The sequence below is a fragment of the Pantherophis guttatus genome, chromosome 1 (assembly GCF_059756535.1).
Source record: "Pantherophis guttatus breed Tessera chromosome 1, ASM5975653v1, whole genome shotgun sequence".
NCBI classification, from domain to species: domain Eukaryota; kingdom Metazoa; phylum Chordata; class Lepidosauria; order Squamata; family Colubridae; genus Pantherophis; species Pantherophis guttatus.
Genome location: NC_142063.1, coordinates 147,024,110 through 147,041,938, shown reverse-complemented (window position 1 = coordinate 147,041,938; position 17,829 = coordinate 147,024,110). Strand labels below are relative to the sequence as shown.

Sequence of the window (17,829 nt, the reverse complement as noted above, 5' to 3'; positions counted from 1 at the left end):
TTGTTTCAGGATAGAGTAATAAAGCCTCCTCCTCCTCCTCCCGATTGCTTTCGGGGACAGAGTGTACGGACAAACGTCTTAGAAAACGAAAGTTTCAGCCCGGTAGTGTCTATTTGGGGGAAATAGTAAAGAGAGAGAGACGTACCCCAAGCAAAAAAGGCATTTTTTCTTTGGAGGAAAAAAGAAAAAAAGACATTATACCATGGGGCAGAGGTGGATATCCTGCCAAGGCGCGGGTTTCTCTTAAGTTAAAATTAATTTGTAATAAGACACCCCCTTTAAGTAATTCTCGGAAATGTGTAATTGAAATTGCATACAATAGTGCCTTTTATCCATTTGCTATCTGTATTGAAGAAATGGTTAAAACGGCTTACACACAAAATTACTGTTGCTTTATTTGTTTCCTCTTCCTTTCCAGACTACAAGAAAATTGGATTCTAAGAAATATGACTAGTTTCAGTCTGACATGTTGATTTAATTCTGCCCCAAACAGACATTCTAGTAGACTGTGCTCCTAGAATGGTTATGTCAATATCCTGTTCTAAAAAAAAAAAGAGGTTGTTGGAGAAAGGATGTCTAGCTGTCTTCCAAAGTGCCCCTTATTCATTCACAGATCTCTCTCATTCCATTTTAATTTAGCCTCTTCATAAAACTATTTTTCTCTTCTGGGCATACACCTGCATTTAAAAACAATACCTTTGTTAAACGTGAATAGCAAGAAATTTGACTGGAACAAAAATTAATCGGTGTCTTTAGAACTGGACTTTCTATCATTAGAGCTGTGATCCTGATTGCTTCAGTGAGATTACCCTGTGACAGAATACTCCTTTATTTTAATTTAATTATGTATAAGTGTAGGGGTTGTTGACGATGTTGCTAAAGGTTTCGCGGAATATTAGTTTAATCTTTAATGTTTCTCATTTTGTACATAGCCCGATGTTAACAATTTCATAAAACATTTTGAAGAAGGAGCAGATTTCTAGCATATTTTTATAGTATGTTCTGCTTTTAAATTAATTGATTGGTTGATTTAATTAGGGAGAGGTCTTCTAAAGGAAAAAAAAGGCTATGTAAATAATACAGTAGTGATCAGTTTTCCTTTTTTTTTTTTTTTGCAAATACAATGTAAGCCAAATTTTTGAAAAGTTTTGTCCATTGATCCATCAGTGATACCATAAGAAGGTAGTGATGAAGGTGAAGCTGCTGGGAGAGAAAAGAGGATGAACCTTTTACTGGAAGGCTGTATGTTTTGCATGCGATGCTAATCAGATGATGGGCTGAAACACACTGATAAGGATAAGATGCTGTTCTTTCACAGTCCGCTCCTTGAATTCAAAGAGCTAAAAGGGTTGAATGAATCAGAAAAACAAACAGACTTCCCTTTCAATGGGGAGAGGGAGAAAATGAATGTAGGCCTAAGACCCTGGGTACCAAAGGTTTGTTTCATTGGTGTCCAGCCGTTCTTTAGTGAAACACTTCCTACTTAGGCTAGGGAAGGCTGAGTGTGCAGGCATTCTAGCTTGTATAAGCTCCTGTTGATTTTAATTGGGGCAGACTTTGGCCCATTGTCATTCAAAACGTGCTTCTTTATTTCTCATTCTTGCTGAAGTCTTTATCAGTTCTTGTCATAAGATCTCGAGAGATTTGGAGGACCTATTATCAAATATAAATAAATCTGATTCTAGTGTGCAAATAATGCTACTGTACTATGTTTTTACAATCCTGGGGATGCTTTTATTTTTCAGCAATGATGTGTTTCTGCATGTTATTTAAGTATTTTTTTTCAAAAAAACATTGAAATGAACTACTATTCTTGCAGTGCAAAATTCCTTTTTAAGCCACTCTTTATTGCTTTGAGCCATGCCATAATTTAAGGAAATATTTTTTCTTGATAGAGTTTTTTTTTTTCGTATTCATAAATGCAGGAATGAACCTTACATTAAGTTTCCAAGAATACCATAAGCTTCTATGTGACTTCTTTTAATCACGTTGGTAATTTATAATGTGATCTTATAAATGTTCACTCTAAAGCCTTGGTAGTACAGTGGTTTAATGCACCCTGTAATTAACACAGCTGCCTGCAATTTCTGCAGGTTCAAATCTTACCAGGCTCAAGGTTGACTCAGCCTTCCATCCTTTCTAAGGTAGGTTAAATGAGGACCCAGTTTGTGGGGGCAATAAGCTGACTTTGTATAAATATACAAAAGTATGAAGGCTATTGCTTAACGCATTATAAGCCACCCTGAGTCTCCGGAGAAGGGCGGCATATAAATCAAATAAAAATAAAATAAATAAATCAAATCTAATTGACTGATGACTTAAGCATGGAAAAGGATAAGGAGTTGTCCACAGTGATAATTTGGGGTACTATGCAAAGCAACCCAAAAATATATTTTATTAGATGGAAATTACCTTGTACAGATAGTCCTCAACTTATGACCACAATTGAGCCCAAAATTTCTATTGCTAAGCGAGACATTTTATTACCTTTCTTGCCACATTTGTTAAGTGAATCACTACAGTTGTTAAGTTAGTAATGCGATCGTTAAGTGAATCTGGCTTCCCCATTGACTTTGCTTATCAGAAGGTCACAAAAGGTGATCACATGACCCAGGGACACTGCAACCGCCATAAATATGAGTCGGTTGCCAAGTGTTTGAATTTTGATCACATGACCATAACATGCAACAGTCGTAAATGTGAAAAATGATCATAAATCAGATTTTTTTTCACTGCTGTTGTAACTTTGAATAGTCACGAAATGAATTATTGTAAGTCAAGGACTATCTGTAATTTGTTTCTGTTCAGTCTTTGCAAATATGTCTTATGTTTCTTCCACATACGTAGAAACATAATGCTACTTAAACAACCTGTTCATTTCATTAAGCAATATGTAATTACACTACAGTGCTTTGAATAGACCTGCTATGCTTCTTTCCGTGCTTGTACTCAGTTGTAGGAGCATATCACACACACACCTTTGTTTTTTGTCATTTGGAAAGAAGAAGATGGTGTCAGTTCTTCTTGTACTCCATAATGTTTTAGCAAGGATTGCACACATCTTTGAAATCATCTCTTGGAACAGGATTTTCCTATATCATGAAAACAATGGAGCATGCTGAAATATTTCTGTTAAGATGTAAATTCAAAATACTTGAAAAGCTGTTGAGGAAATAGATAGGTCAGCTGATAGTTTAGATTTATCCTTAACATAAATGTACATACTCCCTTTCTTCCAGTTCATTATATTTAAGACAACAGTAGTGGTTCTCAAAAGTTCTAATTGCTTCTTAATTGATAATATTTAAAACAACATTTTAATAATAAAAATAGTAGCCCAACTTAATCCTAATTCATGGTAATTCTTTTCCTTAAAATACATTTTAATCAAACAATTATAGAAATACTTTTAACACCCATGAATAACTTACTTGCTTAATATAAATTAAATCTGTTTCTGAGGCATTTGTAAAAATAAGGATTTTTGAATAGGAGATGCAAATAATTTCAGGAAGGGGCAAATAGTTTTATCTGTGGGAAATGTTAACATGAGTCCAATAGATATTTTCATACATAGAGCTGAATTTAAATGACAGAATAAAACTATACTGATTTAATTCTGAAAATAAGATTTGCTTTCCATTCTGAATGCAACTGTTGTAAAATGAATTAGAGAAAAGTAATTAAGGATTTTTGAATTCAAGTTATTGTTAATATTGGACCTTAATTTTTTTCAAATGAAAGCTGATGAGACCATGTTTATTTTATTAGTTGTCCATAAATATTGGTTTGAGAGTTGTTGTTTGGTTGAGTATTATTTTACTCCAAGTAACAACTATTCTTGTTGCTTGTTGTTACATGAAGAGTATAATACTTACTTCACAAATATAAGTAGTGTGCTGCTTTCAAGAATATTAATTAGGCATAACTCGTATGAAAATTTTTACATTGATTCAGTGGTTGGCCTATGTTGGTTAATTTTGTTATGCATAGCAGAACTTGCACAATATATCAGTACGTTGTATAACACATTCTAAGTTGTGCTAAAATGTTTAAAATTGATAGAATCATCCCAAAGAGATAAGCATGTATTTTGTCATCCAAACTATAACTTTACTCTCTGCATTTCTCACTCTTATGAAGTTCAGTTTTCATTGTTGAAAGAGAGGCAGAGATTTAAGAGAGTAGATATGTTGTTAATTTATTTGTTTAATAAAATCATCTTTAAGAAAGGTCAGCTATGTTTTGAAAATGTGCACAGTAAACTTTTACAAAAGGAAGAGCCATGCTCTTGCAGCTTAATTTTATTCCTGGAATTAACGTTTTAAAGATACATGCCCACACATTTTACGGATTAACAATTTAGTCATCAATCCACAATCATTCACTGAGGAGTAATCCTATTAAAAATGGGAGCGAGGAGGAATCCTTCGGCATCAGTTTCTTGCACAGGATGTAATCTCAGTAGAGAAAACCAATTAGTGTTGTAATCATAGAGGCATTTCTGTTGCTGTTCCTGAACATGAATTTCTTGATCTGGAAACAGGCTGGTTGTCGTTTTCCATGTGTGGCTCCATTGAATTATGGGCATCATTATTTACCTGTTGTTTCCAGTAAGATTAGATTTGTTTCTTGCCTTTCCTCTAGGAATTCAAAGCAGTGTCCATAATATTCCTGCATTCAACAACCCTGTGAGGGAGGCTGCAGTGGCTCCCTTCTGAGCTTCCATGTATAGGCTTATATATAGGGCTTATATGTGGTGTAGAGGCTTTTGTATGAATTGCATTGGACCCAGTGTCTCTTCATAGAGCTGTTCACTGATAATAGTAGCAGTTAGCAATTTCCTGTCTCCCCCTCCCCTCCTCCCCCAGGAAAAGTACCCTAGGGACATATTTTAGGTAACAGTTTTAGAGGGAGAAGAAGGAATTAAGGTCATGGTCTGCTTGTTCCATTGAGGAAAACCATCACTGAATAAAGATTATTTCGGTAATCAAATGACTGAAATTCAAGTATTATACTTCACTGTATCTGACTGGTTAAATTTACAAGAAGCCTTACTGCAAGCCCTGGTGCCTTTCCACGGGCAGAAATAAGTCCCATTAAATTTATAGGATGTACTTCCAAGAAAGTTGTTTAGGATTTACAGTCTAAACCATTGTAAAGGCTTGAAATACATTAGTAATAAATATATTTTTATGTTTCTGCTGCAGCTCAACCTCAGTGACTGTTCTTTTTTCTCTGTTAGAGAAGCATTCAAAAACAGCAGGAGTTTAAAATATTCTAATGATTAGTAGAGCTTGAGCACTTATAAACCATTTCCCCCTTTAAAAAATAATTTTGAAGAGATTGGATGTAATCAAAAATTATTAATCTGGTATTATGTATTTCTAGGCAAGTAGGTCGATTTCTATATAATAAATGATCATATCAGAACTGCAGAGAGATAAACAGAATATACCAATAGAAGGGAATATGTGTAGTTCAGGGTTGAACTGAGGAGTCCTTGGTGCTCTTTGAGCTTGGTTGTTTTCTTGCAGATATTTCATTACCCAGTTAGGTAATACCATGATGATGTTATTTAGTTGGGTAATGAAATGTCTCCCAAGAATACAATCAAGCTCAGAGAGTAGCAAGGACTCCACCAACATAATACATTTTATAGAAGAAGCAACTAATTATTTAACTGTTAAGTATCCATACAAATGCAAATATCTGTTGAAATTAAGGAGTAATTGCAGCTTGGTGAAGGATTACCTGCTGTAGGTACAAAAGGTCCCAATTCTAGTCTTCTCCACTGGCATCTCCACTTAAAAGATCAAGTAATGGATGATGGGAGGGATATTTTGCCTGGAACTCTGGAGGGCTTCTGCCAATCAGACTGTGTCACACTGACCTAAGGAGACAAATATAGCAGAGTCTGCATGTGATGGGATATGTAGCCATTTTTCTCTGCTCAAGTAGGCTGAAGAAGTTCCAGTATGATTGCAACAATCATGAAAGTGTTCTGTAGAAGAGAACTCTGCCTTGAGCAACTGTTTTCACTTAATGAAAGGCGGCTCCTTGGAAGAAGACATACTTTCAAAGGAAAATTTTAACCAAACAATGAAAACTTCTCTTTAAAATGCGCTTGGCTACATTGCATGAAGAACTGAAGCAGCTGCCACAGGGGAAGGATGGAGAAGATGATTGCATTGTAATAAATTTAGCTGTACTCTGCAGAAACCTCTCAATCTGCAGTTTCCTGCTTGTGACAGGAAAAGGAAGGGATGTACTGTGGAGAGAAAAAGAGAACTGAATGAGAACTATTTGTTTGGTGCGGACTATAGAAGTACTAGTCTGTTTCAATATAGGTCTATATCACAGGCTTCATTGGATTTATTCTGAACTGTATTCATATTGAGGATCATAAGGATTCAGTAACATTTTAAGTGCATGAACATTTTGGCATGATACAGCATTTTAGACATAACTGTATAATTTTGCTCGATTTTACTATATTCAAACTTCGCCCTGTTCTGTCTTTTGTATTTGATGTCTATCACATTCCTTTTCCTCTCTTAAGAGTTCTAATTATCTTAAAAAATATTTAGCCAAATAACTGTGCTTTGAAAACTCCATGAGAGTTACAGTATGCAGAGCATGTGCCATATAGATTTACTGAAGCAGGGTTATATTTTTAAAATTGTAAAACAGATGAATGACAGTGTTTCAACTTTGTTAGGAATTTGTGGCATTTTGATAGCTTTTTTTGTTTGGTGGAAACTTCAGTTGCAAAACCTTCCTTTTAAAGGCACCTGTTGGCAGTCTGTCCTGCCCCCCCCCCGTCCCCCTCCCATATTATTTTCCAGGCTAGTCTATTCTAAAATTGTTCATGAAATAAGGTGTAACTAGTTTGCATTATGAGGAAGTACTGGATACATTTTAATTTTCTTTTGTACAGTTACACACTTTTGTTCATTATTCAGTTATTCGCTATCTCCAAATTACTGGTATTTGTTTGCAACAACTCTCGTTTTTAAATTCTATTTTACCTAAGAAGCACTGGCGTCAAAACATGAAATCAGCAGGACTGTAAAATGAGGGATTCTTTGCACATAGGAAGAACTTACAAGATTTGCTGGAAAAACTTTACTTTTTGAAAAGCTCCTTTCCCCTCAAAGGAAACCAAAAGACTGTGACTCCTACAAATGAAAACATTTCTCTTTTTTGAGGCTTTCAGGGGACAGAGTCATTTGGAGAGCTTGCAGTTTGATGGTGCGTGCTTCTTCCAAGACTGTTTACATTCTACCAAAAATAACTTTCAAATTCTGTATTTGAATTAATCCTTTGCATTCAGAAGTCCCAGATGTAATCTTAAGAATACTTGCTTGTCTTTATGGGCCAGCCGTAAGCAACTTGCAGGCTTTGGGTGAATGTATCCTCCAACTAAAGCCATCTGCAAACAATTTAGACTTTTCAATTTCATGGCAGCTATTATGAAAGAGAAAAGTATCATAAATAGGAGAAAGCATGTCAGGTAGAAGGAGTGGCCCATTCATTTTTGTTTCTGGATCTATCTATCTATCTATCTATCTATCTCCATCCCTTACTCCCTCCCTCCCTCCCTGTAGCTTCCATCAGTTCATTCATGAGGGAACCTGATGAGAAAATGTTGTCTCTGAGGCATAGGCAGAACTAAGCTTACTTTCAAAGTTCCAAAACTGCCTTTCCATGGGTTTAAAGACATTTTAAATAACTCCTTTGATGGGCCCTGGTTCTCACTATCCACATGACAATCTTTCTCACATAATTTACTTGTCTTTTGTGAGTCAGAAATGGCCAGTAATTTCCCATGAAACGGTTCTAGTAGTCATGTTGATACAGTTTTAGAAAATCGAGTGGTACATTCAGTGCCAGCTGCTGTTGGAAGAATGGCAGATTGTTCTATAAAGTTAGTCCTCAACTTAATGACCACAATTGGGATTGGAATTTTGGTTGTTGAGCAAAGCGGTCATTAAGTAAGATATGTGACTGCCCATAGGACTGCATTACTCAATGCTTGCAATCCCAGAACTCCTGATGTGTCATTAGGTGGACAGAATTCCAGGTAAGAAGTGTGGGGTGCCTTGGGGATGGGGGAAATCCATCCTACTGAAATCCAAACAGGATTTTCAGCCCCCCAAGCAGAGAGACACTACTGTGGAGCCTGCACTGGGCCTCCCAGGACCTACCCTACTCCCAAGGCATTCCATGTTCCTTTTCTTACTGCACTGCAGTTCCACTCAGGAGCTGAAAACAATGAAGAGACACTCATGCACAACCTGCACCAGCGTCCCAGGACTTCCCCCATTTACCTGAGGCAGCTCCTTACCATGCTGATTCTCTATTCTCTGCTTGGATTTTGGCTCCCTTGCCATCTTTGTGGACTGGCCGAAAGAGCTGCTTGCTGAAGGAGTTCACCTCCCTTCCATGCACAGAAGAGAACTCCTTTGGCAGGGTACAGGAAAGGAGCCAGAATCTTCAGGAAATCTTGATAAAATCTTCGCAAATCCTCTGTGCATAGAAAGGAAGTACTTTGTCAGGATGCAGGAATCTTCTGGATTTTTGCTCAATTTCTGCACCCCGCTGGAAGAGTTCAGCTCTCCTTGGATGCAATTTTCTCAGCCATCCTCCAGAGATATGAGGGAGGCCTAGGGAGGCACAGCAGCTTACAACCTTCCCTGCTGTCCCAAAGGCCCACCGACTTTCTGGGGAAGCCAGTGGAGAAGGCTGTAAATAGCACTCGGATGATCACAGAGTACTTGGCAACTGGTTATAAGTTCAAACAGTTACCAAACAACTAGTCATGACAATGGGGATGATGGTGCAACAGTTTTTGATCATCATTAATCAAACAACTGTAAATCAAGGATTATCTGTAGAACAAAGTCTAGTGTTGGTAAATTTTAGGTGATACTTTTTAAGGGAGAACATGGCTACACCGATTATAAACTTTACAATCATCCCTTAGCTCTCCTTATACATTCGTAATCTATTAACTATACAGACGTTTCATAATTATGCCTAATGTTATAGCTGGTAAGCAGAGCCTTAGAGAATTTTGGCATACTGTAGAATAGCTGCATACTATTGTAATTTAATTTTTTTGCCTCAGAGAGGAATAAGCTTCCATTTGGTTTGCTTATGGTTCACATGTAGTAGTAATGATAAGAAACCAGGAGTTTAGCCTTGTGGTTTTGCTTTGTTTTTTTTAGCTATTTGTACTTCTAGAAAGAGCCAGGCAAGAATTATCAAGATATTTTCAGTATCTTGTAGCTGGTGCATGGTTAAATTGGCTTCTAATTGGCTTTTATATGTTTATGTATATGTATCTATACACATATATGCACATTTTTTGCCTACTTCGATCTCTCATCTCATTTATTGAGCATTTGCCAATATTTTCAATTTCTGTTGAAGTCTTATCTAGTTCAGTACTATCTTGTTGATATGTAAATGTGTTCCTAATGGTACAATTTGGAGGGAACTGATAATTAGCAAAACTCTTGCTAGATTTTTTTTAATGGAAAGTCTGTTGTGATATTTGATTATGTGTAAGAGTCAGATCTTATAAACATTATGAGCTGATGAGAATTTATGGCAAATGCCCAGTTCCTTTTATGGAACTCTTCTCACACCATAAATATCTGGGACAATTAATATTTTCAGTCTGACTTAGTGATATGGATGAAGCCTGTGCAAATCATTCAGTGAGATATTCTGCTCACAAACAAAGTTTCTTCTTGATCTGTGCCTCAAAGCAGCCATAGGAAAATTCAGCAAGCTTCTTCAAGGGTTGTCTAAGCAGGCACACACATGTTCACAAGATTGTGAGAAGGCCTCTCACAAACCTATATTATTTTTCTTGCCTTATTTAATTACATCAGCACCTACTGTAGTAAGCTAGTAATATAAACAAAATTATTGTGTATGTGACAAACACAGAACAACGATGTACCAAGTGACCATATATAACCATGATATATAATATAATTTTTATAAGCTATGGTCACGTCTGTGCCAAAGAATGAAGGTTGTGCTACAGTATATTTTTAGATACACCATTTTTAAAAATAAAGTGTGTCTGAACAAAAGTTTATGTTGATGGAAGACATTACACTGTGCATAATGCTTTTCATGATGGCATTTTACCTTTCTACTGAGCATCAAATATCATAAAACTAAGTTGATTACAGCATGATGTGCCCAAGAAATAAATGGATAGGATCATTAAAAAAAATAACCTGGATCGTTGGGAGAATATTTAAACCTATTCATATTGTAGCCTAAACCTAAGCAATAGGTGTACTGTTCATATTTGGAATGATGCAAATTTATTAACATTAAAAAATAAAGACTTAATTGGAAATAAGTGCCAGAGAATGTAATGGGGCCTCTCTTTGAATAGACATGTTTGTCGTATTCTATAGGCATGTTGAGGTCTTGTCTGTTACTCCGTCTTACCAATTTTCTGCAGCCGTTCTTACAAAGCAGTTACTTAATCATCCTCCTGTAAAAAGTATTTTGGCTGCCAGAGCTATGGGAGTTACCAGACATCTTTTGTGAAGTGACATTAGCTATAAGACAGGCCATTTAGCACAGAGTAAAAAGTCAGTTTTCAGAGTTCTGTGGATGACTCACTCAACAACTTTCTGTATTTTTTTTAAACAGAATTTCTGGGGCACATTCCATATGCATATGATCAGCTAATCTCCAACACTGCATAAGTATCAGATGATATAGCATGTACTGTCATTGAAAGTCTTGTGTACAAAAAAGCAGCACCATAAAGATTTCTGATTTCTAAAAAAAGGCAATAATCATTAATAATAAATATATTTTCCTTTACTATTTCTAAAGTTTTGAAGTGTCCATGTTAGCACTGTATAATTGTTTATCACCAACATTTTGGTTGTTAACTATTAATAATGTTGCTAATAATAATAATATTTAAATGAGTTGTTTTTTAATATGTACTTTTACCTTAATATATCAAAATGCATTTAAATCTTCCTTGTTTCAGAAAAAAAAATCTTTTCTGAAGAGAATCTTTGCATGTAATTCATAGAGGAAAGAGGGGAGTTTCTCTCCATTTTATGTTATGTCTTCAGATAATAAGATAATGAATATTTATAATATTTAGAGGAAACTGCTCTTCTTCTAATCAGCAGATACATTAGCTATGAATCCTATCCCAAACCAATCTATTTCTCCATCCTTCTGATACCAGACTATATCATGCTGCTATTTTTTTGGGAGGGGGGCAAATAATAATTTAAATAAATGCTTTCCCATTTATTACCAATACGCTTGGGGAATATAAGAAATGGAATGCTTGCTTGGAAAAATCCAACATAATTTTTTTAAAAGATGCTGTAGTGACCATATTGCTGCTTTTTGTAGCCTTCTTAAGGAATGACATTTACAATTTTGGGCAATTCATGGAGAAACATTGACTTGACTGGGTCCTGATACATTTACAACATTCTCATCAGCCTCTATCCAAGACAGTTAAGTGATTCTGCCAGCTGATCATTTGATGCACAATTGCTTCAAATAATATAGGTTGTCATCTGATACATGTGAAAATTCTCTCTTTTTAAAAAAATCTTCCTGAACAGTTAATAAATTGAGATAATTGCAGAAATATGTATTCAGGGATGCAGTTCTTTTCTTCACAAAAACAAAGCAGTGTAATTCTATATATTTTATTTAAATGCATTATAAAATTCAGAATATTTATTCTTAGATGTCCGATTCTGGGTGTTGGGATAATAGTGAAACCTGCCAAACAGTTAAACCCACACAAACTTCAAATAAGGGTGATAGTAATGCTCATTAAATTACTCAATACTGTATTTTATATATAAGCTAAAACAGTGAGCTTAGGCAGATTTTTTTCAAAAAATGGTTTTGAATGCCATTCCTTGTCAGTTTTTCCCCTTAACCTATGGCATTTCTCCCACGGAATGACCATGTAAGCCTTTCAATTAAAAAGGAACTAGAGCAGACTTACTGCTTCTTAGAATGAACTTTTGTTTAAAATTTCTAAGTCGTCTTTGATGATTAATAATTTCAGGATAAAGAGGAAATGTTGCAACTATTTAAGACAAAGATGTTAGCAAAAGGGATGTTTCTCAAAAGCCTTAGAATGTCAGTAAAATCCAGATACAAAGATCAGATAAACGCCACAATTGCAATAATACTGGAAGCTACTCATTTGAATTTAAGAAATCTGCATCTTAATTCTATGCATATCAACATAGATATATGTCCTATTGAGTTCTCGACATATTTAGATTGTAGTCAAAAATACTACGCCTTGAATATGATCTTACGCGTTTTTTTAATTATTATAATTAGCCATCAAGTCATTTTTGACTCCTAGCAACTACACATAGATTTTCTCCATGATGATCTATCCCTTACTTATTCTTTCAGATCATTCAGTGGTACAGTCATCATACTGTAACTGGTGGTCCTCTTCTTCTTCTATTTCTTTTTATCTTTCCCAGCTCCTGAGAGCTAGGTCTTTGCATAATGCATCCAAAGTAGGTTAATTTGAGCTTGGTATTTTGGCCTCAAGTGAGAACCTTGGTTGATTTGTTTGATGATCCATTCATTTATTTCACTAAGTTTTTGCTTTTCATTTAATTAAAATTGCTGTAAATCAAATTATCAAATTTAGTGTATGGGAGAAAAATCCCATGTCCATCTTGTATTTCTTAGATGCTTCTAAACTATGTTTTGTTCTTCGCATTTGACATTAGATTTCAACCAAATACAGAACATGACAAAATATAATACTCTGCCTTGAAGTGGGAAGTTGGTAAAAGTAATGTTTTTCAAAACAGCAAAAAAGCAGCGTAGAGGGATAAAATGGATTGAGGTTAAAGTTAAATTTAGTATCAATAGATACTGTGAAATTGAACACAAATGTTTGCTAACTTCTGATTGCTTTACTCAACAGTAACAGATTTTCTTTCTGGCATAAATGTAATTACTATTTTAAGTTGACCAGAAAAAAACAAAGATTCTATGAACAATTCAGCATGCACTCATACCCTCAAATTGACCCAGATTATCTTATTTTGTCAGACTTGCAGTGAAATAATAAAAATAAGATACAAATCCATTCATTTGGTGGGAAAGTTCATTATAAAGTCAAGTAATCCTAGATTAATGCAAAGGGTTTTTTTAGTAGTATTTTTTTATGAATTACATCTTATTGTTCTTCCCTTTCCTTTAAAATTGCGTAATGCAAAAGCAAAAGCATATTTGGAATGAATAGCATTGGTTGGCAAATTCATAAGGCAGACATGGGAATGCCATGTCTATTCTGTTTGAATTTGAAGTGTGTATTTATATCTGGGCATTATGGGATAAAACTTGTACCTACTGTTTACAGAATAACTTTTCTACCTTAAGTCATTCCTGTGACGACTTTGGTGAAAAGAAGTGACAAAACTACATTATGAAACTTTGTTTTCAGAAATGGTATTATTTTTAACAGGGTGGATTTTTAGCAGGGTGGATTTGATTTAAATCAAGTCGATTTAAATCAAGTCGATTTAAATCATTAGTAAAAAGGCTTGATTTAAATCAACTCGATTAAATCATAATTTTTAAAGAGCAACTGTCATCTATGTCCCACGGCAGCTCCTCCTCTGATCCGCTGTTGACTCACCAACAGTCCTAATATTGCAGAATATACAGCCCCATGCTATATAATTTAAGTTCCATTTCATGCTGAATAAATTAAATTATTAATGTATCTTAAATAGAAAACCATCTTTAGATTTTTACTCCAAAAGCATTTTATTAAAATAAATTTGATAAAAATAAAAAAAATCCAATTTAAATTTAAAAAATCCAATTTAAATTTTTTAAAAATCCAATTTTTTTATTTTTTTTAAAAAAATCATCGATTTTTATCCACCCTGATTTTTAGTGGATAGTTGATTTTTTGAATAACTATCCTAGATGTTGGAAAACACCCATCCAGGACTGACACTCCCCCCCCCCCCCCAGCTCTTTGGAACCTAGTCGATCTGTTCCCAAGACAAGGCAAGCAGCCTGGAGAGATTCCTGCATAATAGGCAGAATATAATAAAATAGATAGCTTGAACTCTACATCTGTGAATCTGGTTGCTTGTGTCTGGCACTACCAGTTCTAATATATAATGATCAGGCCCCAAGGGAGATAGTTGAGGGCAAGCCTTGGGGACCTCCCAGGCTCCCTACCACACTACATTGTTTTTAAAGATTTATTCCCTAAAGAAATTAAATAGGAAACTGACTTGCTGCAGAGCAAAATCACTTCCTCTAGTTATAGTGAGGGATGCCTTTGATTTGTATAAAAGTTGCAGGACTAGTTTACCTTCTTATGAAAGGATGTTTTGTGACTGGCATTGTTCATCATGACCACCATTTTATAAATAAATATTTGGTCTCCATGACATCCATCTTGTGAGTGTGCCTGCCACATGTGCCTTTTGCCATAAAAGTTTGCTTGATCTAAGGAGACCTACAGCTCTTAGAAAAACAAGAGATATTTTTGATTCAGAGGTGACTGTTATTTTTCAAAGAAAGGGAAATCTTGCCTTCTTTGTTTTTTGTTTTCCCTTGCTAAAATTCATGGAATTTAGCATGCTTGTTCCCTTTCCTGCCTTATTAGGCCTAACAAGTATACAGCATTCAATTCTTATTAGATTAAAATTGAGGAATTGGTCCTGCTTGCTCAGGAGGAGAGACCAAGTCTCTGAGAAGTCCTCCTATGGTCCTGCAAAAGAGGAAGCAGCTCAAAGGAGCTGAATGAAAGGATTGTGGGCATCCCTCTCCTTTATGGAAGGTAGCATGCTGAATTCAAATACAGGTAGTCCTCAGTTTACAACCCCAACTGATCCCAAAATTTCTGTTGCTAAGCAAGACAGCTGTTAAGTGAGTTTTGTTCCATTTTATGACCTTTCTTGCCACCGTTTTAAGAGAATCTCTACAGTTGATAAATTAGTAATGTGATTGTTAAGTGAATCTTGGTTCCCCATTGACTTTGCTTGTCAGAAGGTTGCAAAAGGTGATCACATGATCCTGGGACATGGCAATTGTCATAAATACATCTGGTTACCAAGCAACCGCATGTTGATCCTGTGACCATAGGGATGATTGTAAGTGAAAACAGTCAAATAAAAATTTTTTGTGGGGGGGAACAATTTTATGATTGGATAGATAACAAGAGGGTAGCCAAGACAAATGTACAGTGTTAGAATAAAAATATAGATGTTATTATAGATAAATGTATATTTAGAGATGAATAAATATAATAATAATAATAATAATAATAATAATAATAATAATAATAATAATAATAATAATAATTTTATTTCTATACCGTCCCTCTCCCGAAGGACTCGGTGCGGTGTACAGCCTATTAAAACAAAAAATATGCAAATATCAAAATTTAAAATTATTAAAAATATTACACAATTTCGGTCCAGATTAAAACCCCCAATTTAAAACTCCCAATTTAAAATAATTACATAGTTAGCCCTACCTGGCGAAACAGTAGGGTCTTAAGGGCACAGCGAAACACACGGAGGTTGGAGATCTTGCGTATTTCTGGGGGCAGTTCGTTCCAAAGGGCAGGAGCTCCCACAGAGAAGGCTCTCCCCCTGGGTGTCGCCAGCCGACATTGCTTGGCCGACGGCACCCTGAGGAGTCCCTCTCTGTGCGAGCGGACTGGCCAGTGGGAGGCTATTGGTGGCAGAAGTCGGTCTCGCAAGTACCCGGGTCCTAAGCCATGGAGTGCTTTAAAGGTGGTAACCAACACCTTGAATTGCACCCGGAAGACGACTGGGAGCCAGTGCAGCTCGTGCAGGAGAGGTGTCACATGGGGCAACGAGTCGCGCCCATAACCACCCACGCGGCCGCATTCTGGACCAGTTGGAGCCTCTGAGTGCTCTTCAAGGGGAGCCCCATGTAGAGAGCATTACAGTAGTCCAGTCGTGAGGTGACAAGGGCATGAGTGACCGTGCGCAAGGCGTCCCGATCCAGAAAGGGCCGCAACTGGCGTACCAGGCGAACCTGATAAAAAGCCCTCCTGGTCACGGCTGTCATATGATCTTCTAAAGACAGCCGTGCATCCAGGAGGACACCCAGATTGCGAGCCCTCTCTGTGGGGGGCAAAGATTCACCCCCAATAGTCAGCGATGGCACCAGCTGACTATATCTGGACACCGGGAGCCACAGCCACTCGGTCTTGGAAGGGTTGAGCCTGAGCCTATTTCTCCCCATCCAGACCCGCACGAACTCCAGGCAGCGGGACATCACATAAAGGGCATCATTGGGGTGGAGATGTACAGCTGGGTGTCATCAGCGTACTGATGGACTCTCACCCCAAAACCACGGATGATCTCACCCAGCGGCTTCACATAAATGTTGAACAAAAGGGGCGAGAGGACCGACCCTTGCGGCACTCCCCAAGCAAGGCGCCTCGAGGTCGACCTTTGCCCCCCTGCCAACACAAACTGCGAACGGTCAGAGAGGAAGGAGGAGAACCACCACAGCACGGTGCCTCCTATTCCTAACCCCCTCAACCACTGCAGCATAATACCATGGTCGATGGTGAGAGATCTAATAGACCAGGACAGAGGAGCAACCCCTGTCCCGAGCCCTCCAGAGATCATCCACCAATGCGACCAATGCCGTTTCTGTGCTATACCCCTGCCTGGAGCCCGACTGGTACAGGTCTAGATAGATAGCTTTATCCAGGTGCTGGGGAAGCTGTCGTGCCACTACACTCTCAACAACCTTCGCCACAAAACGAAGGTTGGAGACCGGATGGTAGTTTGCTAGTACAGCCGGGTCCAGGGAGGGCTTCTTGAGGGGGGGCCTCACCACCGCCTCTTTCAAGGCAGCGGGAAAGACACCCTCACTCAAAGAAGCGTTTATAATCTCCTGGAGCCAGCCTCGTGTAACCTCCCGGGAGGCCAGTACCAACCAGGAGGGACATGGGTCCAATAAACATGTAGCAGCACTAAGCCTAGCCAGAATCCTGTCCACATCCTCGGGAACCACAGGGTCAAACTCTTCCCAGGTAATATTCTCAAGACCTACCCCCGTCTCCCCCCCTGGACTCACCCAGTCGGAGTCCCAAGCCTTCCCGAATCTGAGTGACTTTATCATGCAGGAATTGCACAAAATCCTCAGTTCGACCCTGCAAGGAATCTTCTCGCACTCCCACCCGAAGCAGGGAGTGGGTCACCCTAAACAGAGCGGCTGGGCGGTTCTCTGCAGATGCAATTAGAGTGGGAAAATGGTTAGATTTCGCTGCTTTTATCACCACTAGGTAGGTCTTGATATAAGACCTCACCAGTGTCCGGTCAGAATCGGATTAGTCTTCCAAATGCTCTCTAGGCGTCTTTTCCAACGCTTCATCTCTCTCAGCTCCTCGGAGAACCAAGGAGCCAATTGAGATCGGCATTGGGTCAGAGGCTGCAAAGGCACGACGCGGTCCAAAGCTCCGGCGGCCGCACTCTCCCAGGCGACCACCAGCTCTTCAGTCGAGTCGTATGTCAGGGTCTCAGGAAACGGCCCAAGCTCCGTCAGGAAACTTTCGGGGTCCATCAGGCGCCTGGGACAGAACCATCTGGTCGGTTCCGTCTCCCTGCGGTGGGGGGGACGCGGCTTGGAAGTCTAAGTGAAGGAGAGAATGATCTGTCCATGACAAGGGTTTGATGACTAAATCCCCTCTGCCAAGATAATTCAACCACTGACCAGAGATGAAAATCAGGTCCAGAGTGTGTCCCCCAGTGT

At 37.8% G+C, this 17,829-nt stretch overlaps 1 protein-coding gene across 8 annotated transcripts in view; it reads left to right on the top strand.

The window, feature by feature from the left end:
* Positions 1-17,829, top strand: part of RBMS1 (RNA binding motif single stranded interacting protein 1) — a 144,018-nt gene that overhangs the window by 47,453 nt on the left and 78,736 nt on the right. The gene's annotated exons all lie outside the window — the stretch shown is intronic.